The sequence below is a fragment of the Schistocerca serialis genome, unplaced genomic scaffold, assembly GCF_023864345.2.
Source record: "Schistocerca serialis cubense isolate TAMUIC-IGC-003099 unplaced genomic scaffold, iqSchSeri2.2 HiC_scaffold_618, whole genome shotgun sequence".
Classification (NCBI taxonomy): Eukaryota; Metazoa; Arthropoda; class Insecta; order Orthoptera; family Acrididae; genus Schistocerca; species Schistocerca serialis.
This window is the reverse complement of record NW_026048209.1, coordinates 7,501-13,818: the sequence shown is the minus strand read 5'-3', so window position 1 is coordinate 13,818 and position 6,318 is coordinate 7,501. Positions and strand designations below refer to the sequence as shown.

Sequence of the window (6,318 nt, the reverse complement as noted above, 5' to 3'; positions counted from 1 at the left end):
TCCCTGGTTGATCCTGCCAGTAGTCATATGCTTGTCTCAAAGATTAAGCCATGCATGTCTCAGTACAAGCCGCATTAAGGTGAAACCGCGAATGGCTCATTAAATCAGTTATGGTTCCTTAGATCGTACCCACGTTACTTGGATAACTGTGGTAATTCTAGAGCTAATACATGCAAACAGAGTCCCGACCAGAGATGGAAGGGACGCTTTTATTAGATCAAAACCAATCGGTCGGCTCGTCCGGTCCGTTTGCCTTGGTGACTCTGAATAACTTTGGGCTGATCGCACGGTCCTCGTACCGGCGACGCATCTTTCAAATGTCTGCCTTATCAACTGTCGATGGTAGGTTCTGCGCCTACCATGGTTGTAACGGGTAACGGGGAATCAGGATTCGATTCCGGAGAGGGAGCCTGAGAAACGGCTACCACATCCAAGGAAGGCAGCAGGCGCGCAAATTACCCACTCCCGGCACGGGGAGGTAGTGACGAAAAATAACGATACGGGACTCATCCGAGGCCCCGTAATCGGAATGAGTACACTTTAAATCCTTTAACGAGTATCTATTGGAGGGCAAGTCTGGTGCCAGCAGCCGCGGTAATTCCAGCTCCAATAGCGTATATTAAAGTTGTTGCGGTTAAAAAGCTCGTAGTTGGATTTGTGTCCCACGCTGTTGGTTCACCGCCCGTCGGTGTTTAACTGGCATGTATCGTGGGACGTCCTGCCGGTGGGGCGAGCCGAAGGCGTGCGACCGCCTCGTGCGTGCTCGTGCGTCCCGAGGCGGACCCCGTTGAAATCCTACCAGGGTGCTCTTTATTGAGTGTCTCGGTGGGCCGGCACGTTTACTTTGAACAAATTAGAGTGCTTAAAGCAGGCAAGCCCGCCTGAATACTGTGTGCATGGAATAATGGAATAGGACCTCGGTTCTATTTTGTTGGTTTTCGGAACCCGAGGTAATGATTAATAGGGACAGGCGGGGGCATTCGTATTGCGACGTTAGAGGTGAAATTCTTGGATCGTCGCAAGACGAACAGAAGCGAAAGCATTTGCCAAGTATGTTTTCATTAATCAAGAACGAAAGTTAGAGGTTCGAAGGCGATCAGATACCGCCCTAGTTCTAACCATAAACGATGCCAGCCAGCGATCCGCCGCAGTTCCTCCGATGACTCGGCGGGCAGCCTCCGGGAAACCAAAGCTTTTGGGTTCCGGGGGAAGTATGGTTGCAAAGCTGAAACTTAAAGGAATTGACGGAAGGGCACCACCAGGAGTGGAGCCTGCGGCTTAATTTGACTCAACACGGGAAACCTCACCAGGCCCGGACACCGGAAGGATTGACAGATTGATAGCTCTTTCTTGATTCGGTGGGTGGTGGTGCATGGCCGTTCTTAGTTGGTGGAGCGATTTGTCTGGTTAATTCCGATAACGAACGAGACTCTAGCCTGCTAACTAGTCGCGTGACATCCTTCGTGCTGTCAGCGATTACTTTTCTTCTTAGAGGGACAGGCGGCTTCTAGCCGCACGAGATTGAGCAATAACAGGTCTGTGATGCCCTTAGATGTTCTGGGCCGCACGCGCGCTACACTGAAGGAATCAGCGTGTCTTCCTAGGCCGAAAGGTCGGGGTAACCCGCTGAACCTCCTTCGTGCTAGGGATTGGGGCTTGCAATTGTTCCCCATGAACGAGGAATTCCCAGTAAGCGCGAGTCATAAGCTCGCGTTGATTACGTCCCTGCCCTTTGTACACACCGCCCGTCGCTACTACCGATTGAATGATTTAGTGAGGTCTTCGGACTGGTACGCGGCATTGACTCTGTCGTTGCCGATGCTACCGGAAAGATGACCAAACTTGATCATTTAGAGGAAGTAAAAGTCGTAACAAGGTTTCCGTAGGTGAACCTGCGGAAGGATCATTACCGACTAGACTGCATGTCTTTCGATGTGCGTGTCGTGTCGCGCAACACGCAGCTACCTGTACGGCTCGCAGTAGCCGTGCGCCGCGTGCGGAACCACGCGTTCGTCTCAAAACTAACGGCAATGTTGTGTGGTACGAGCGCTGAAGCGCTGGAGCGGCTGGCCTGCGGCACCTGGCGCCTGGCGCCGGTTTTGAATGACTTTCGCCCGACTGCCTGTCCGCTCCGGTGTGGAGCCGTACGACGCCCATCGGCCGTGAGGCCGTTGGACACTGAACGCTGGAACAGGGCCGCCACACGCCTCAGTCCCGCCTATGCAACTGTCTCGAAAGAGATGGTGGAAACTATGAAAAGATCACCCAGGACGGTGGATCACTCGGCTCGTGGGTCGATGAAGAACGCAGCAAATTGCGCGTCGACATGTGAACTGCAGGACACATGAACATCGACGTTTCGAACGCACATTGCGGTCCATGGATTCCGTTCCCGGGCCACGTCTGGCTGAGGGTCGGCTACGTATACTGAAGCGCGCGGCGTTTGCCCCGCTTCGCAGACCTGGGAGTGTCGTGGCCGCCTGTGGGGCCGGCCGCGTCTCCTTAAACGTGCGATGCGCGCCCGTCGCCTGGCGGTTCGCATACCGGTACTTACTCGGTAGCGTGCACAGCCGGCTGGCGGTGTGGCGTGCGACACCTCGTACAACGACCTCAGAGCAGGCGAGACTACCCGCTGAATTTAAGCATATTACTAAGCGGAGGAAAAGAAACTAACAAGGATTCCCCCAGTAGCGGCGAGCGAACAGGGAAGAGTCCAGCACCGAACCCCGCAGGCTGCCGCCTGTCGTGGCATGTGGTGTTTGGGAGGGTCCACTACCCCGACGCCTCGCGCCGAGCCCAAGTCCAACTTGAATGAGGCCACGGCCCGTAGAGGGTGCCAGGCCCGTAGCGGCCGGTGCGAGCGTCGGCGGGACCTCTCCTTCGAGTCGGGTTGCTTGAGAGTGCAGCTCCAAGTGGGTGGTAAACTCCATCTGAGACTAAATATGACCACGAGACCGATAGCGAACAAGTACCGTGAGGGAAAGTTGAAAAGAACTTTGAAGAGAGAGTTCAAAAGTACGTGAAACCGTTCTGGGGTAAACGTGAGAAGTCCGAAAGGTCGAACGGGTGAGATTCACGCCCATCCGGCCACTGGCCTCCGCCCTCGGCAGATGGGGCCGGCCGCCCGCGCGGAGCAATTCGCGGCGGGGTCGTGTCCGGTTGCCTTTCCACTCGCCGCGGGGCGGGGCCGTTCCGGTGTGCGGTGGGCCGCACTTCTCCCCTAGTAGGACGTCGCGACCCGCTGGGTGCCGGCCTACGGCCCGGGTGCGCAGCCTGTCCTTCCGCGGGCCTCGGTTCGCGTCTGTTGGGCAGAGCCCCGGTGTCCTGGCTGGCTGCCCGGCGGTATATCTGGAGGAGTCGATTCGCCCCTTTGGGCGCTCGGGCTCCCGGCAAGCGCGCGCGGTTCTTCCCGGATGACGGACCTACCTGGCCCGGCCCCGGACCCGCGCCGCTGTTGGCTCGGGATGCTCTCGGGCGGAATAATCGCTCCCGTCAGCGGCGCTTCAGCTTTGGACAATTTCACGACCCGTCTTGAAACACGGACCAAGGAGTCTAACATGTGCGCGAGTCATTGGGCTGTACGAAACCTAAAGGCGTAATGAAAGTGAAGGTCTCGCCTTGCGCGGGCCGAGGGAGGATGGGGCTTCCCCGCCCTTCACGGGGCGGCGGCCTCCGCACTCCCGGGGCGTCTCGTCCTCATTGCGAGGTGAGGCGCACCTAGAGCGTACACGTTGGGACCCGAAAGATGGTGAACTATGCCTGGCCAGGACGAAGTCAGGGGAAACCCTGATGGAGGTCCGTAGCGATTCTGACGTGCAAATCGATCGTCGGAGCTGGGTATAGGGGCGAAAGACTAATCGAACCATCTAGTAGCTGGTTCCCTCCGAAGTTTCCCTCAGGATAGCTGGTGCTCGTACGAGTCTCATCCGGTAAAGCGAATGATTAGAGGCCTTGGGGCCGAAACGACCTCAACCTATTCTCAAACTTTAAATGGGTGAGATCTCCGGCTTGCTTGATATGCTGAAGCCGCGAGCAAACGACTCGGATCGGAGTGCCAAGTGGGCCACTTTTGGTAAGCAGAACTGGCGCTGTGGGATGAACCAAACGCCGAGTTAAGGCGCCCGAATCGACGCTCATGGGAAACCATGAAAGGCGTTGGTTGCTTAAGACAGCAGGACGGTGGCCATGGAAGTCGGAATCCGCTAAGGAGTGTGTAACAACTCACCTGCCGAAGCAACTAGCCCTGAAAATGGATGGCGCTGAAGCGTCGTGCCTATACTCGGCCGTCAGTCTGGCAGTCATGGCCGGTCCTTGCGGCCGGCCGCGAAGCCCTGACGAGTAGGAGGGTCGCGGCGGTGGGCGCAGAAGGGTCTGGGCGTGAGCCTGCCTGGAGCCGCCGTCGGTGCAGATCTTGGTGGTAGTAGCAAATACTCCAGCGAGGCCCTGGAGGGCTGACGCGGAGAAGGGTTTCGTGTGAACAGCCGTTGCACACGAGTCAGTCGATCCTAAGCCCTAGGAGAAATCCGATGTTGATGGGGGCCGTCATAGCATGATGCGCTTTGTGCTGGCCCCCGTTGGGCGAAAGGGAATCCGGTTCCTATTCCGGAACCCGGCAGCGGAACCGATACAAGTCGGGCCCCTCTTTTAGAGATGCTCGTCGGGGTAACCCAAAAGGACCCGGAGACGCCGTCGGGAGATCGGGGAAGAGTTTTCTTTTCTGCATGAGCGTTCGAGTTCCCTGGAATCCTCTAGCAGGGAGATAGGGTTTGGAACGCGAAGAGCACCGCAGTTGCGGCGGTGTCCCGATCTTCCCCTCGGACCTTGAAAATCCGGGAGAGGGCCACGTGGAGGTGTCGCGCCGGTTCGTACCCATATCCGCAGCAGGTCTCCAAGGTGAAGAGCCTCTAGTCGATAGAATAATGTAGGTAAGGGAAGTCGGCAAATTGGATCCGTAACTTCGGGATAAGGATTGGCTCTGAGGATCGGGGCGTGTCGGGCTTGGTCGGGAAGTGGGTCAGCGCTAACGTGCCGGGCCTGGGCGAGGTGAGTGCCGTAGGGGTGCCGGTAAGTGCGGGCGTTTAGCGCGGGCGTGGTCTGCTCTCGCCGTTGGTCGGCCTCGTGCTGGCCGGCGGTGCAGGATGCGCGCGCCTGCGCGGCGTTCGCGCCCCGGTGCTTCAACCTGCGTGCAGGATCCGAGCTCGGTCCCGTGCCTTGGCCTCCCACGGATCTTCCTTGCTGCGAGGCCGCGTCCGCCTTAGCGTGCTCCTCCGGGGGCGCGCGGGTGCGCGGATTCTCTTCGGCCGCCATTCAACGATCAACTCAGAACTGGCACGGACTGGGGGAATCCGACTGTCTAATTAAAACAAAGCATTGCGATGGCCCTAGCGGGTGTTGACGCAATGTGATTTCTGCCCAGTGCTCTGAATGTCAACGTGAAGAAATTCAAGCAAGCGCGGGTAAACGGCGGGAGTAACTATGACTCTCTTAAGGTGGCCAAGTGGCGGCGGTGTGGCTGCATCCGGACTTGGCTTTTCGAAGTGCGGTCTTGATGTAGTCGTGCTGCTGCTGCGAGGTGCCTTCCTTGGGTTATAGTTACAGGGAGAGTGATGCGCAATACATGGGCCTAGCCCTCTTAGCCTCTCCTCTCCTGCGGTCTTCTCCCCTTCTCGTGGGCCCGCTGATTTTCGCAGAGTGGAAGACCGCTCCAGGGGCTTGGGGGGGTTACCAGCCCCCCCTCGCACTATCCCTTTGTTAGTTGGGGGCAGTAATCAAAGAATAAGTGGTGGCCCTTCCGCTGAAGGTGCCACCCCAACTCCCCCAGCACCTAGCCGGCCAACCGGCCGTGCCGAAAATCTTGTACCTTTTGCAGCTGTATACGCCTGTAGTGAGTGCCACCGCAGCTTCACCACCAAGAATGGTCTCGGGGTCCATCGCCGCCGCCAACATCTTGCGGCCGCCAACGCGGAGATCGTGACGGAGAGGCATCGCGCGAGGTGGACGGAGGAAGAAGTCCTGTCGCTCGCCAAGGCGGAGGCCGAACTGTTCCTTGAGAGGGACGCCCGGTTCTTCTTTGTTAATCAAGAGCTCATCAGGATGTTCCCCGACCGAACGCTTGAGGCAATCAAGTGCCGACGGCGGCAAGCTGCCCACAAGCAGCTTGTCCGCCAGTTCATGGAGGCGCTTGAGATCGGTCGGGGGGAAGAGCCGGCGTCCCGCCGGGGAGCAGCGAGCCCGCCGCCTGACGCGGGCGAGGCCGCTGCGCCGCCCGTCGACGCAGCCGAGGACTTCGCGGCCGACACCACCGGGCCGCCGCCGGAG

General features: G+C 58.4%; 2 non-coding genes and 1 pseudogene across 2 annotated transcripts; all 3 read left to right on the top strand.

Annotated features, from left to right (window-relative positions):
• On the top strand, positions 1 to 1,909 carry LOC126448639 (small subunit ribosomal RNA). The gene has a single exon (XR_007584175.1). It is a non-coding gene; the product is annotated as a small subunit ribosomal RNA (ribosomal RNA).
• Positions 1,910 to 2,262: 353 nt separating this feature from the next.
• LOC126448630 (5.8S ribosomal RNA) lies at positions 2,263 to 2,417 on the top strand. The gene has a single exon (XR_007584168.1). It is a non-coding gene; the product is annotated as a 5.8S ribosomal RNA (ribosomal RNA).
• Positions 2,418 to 2,605: 188 nt separating this feature from the next.
• The window catches only part of LOC126448635 (large subunit ribosomal RNA), a 7,952-nt pseudogene continuing 4,239 nt past the window's right edge, over positions 2,606 to 6,318 (top strand).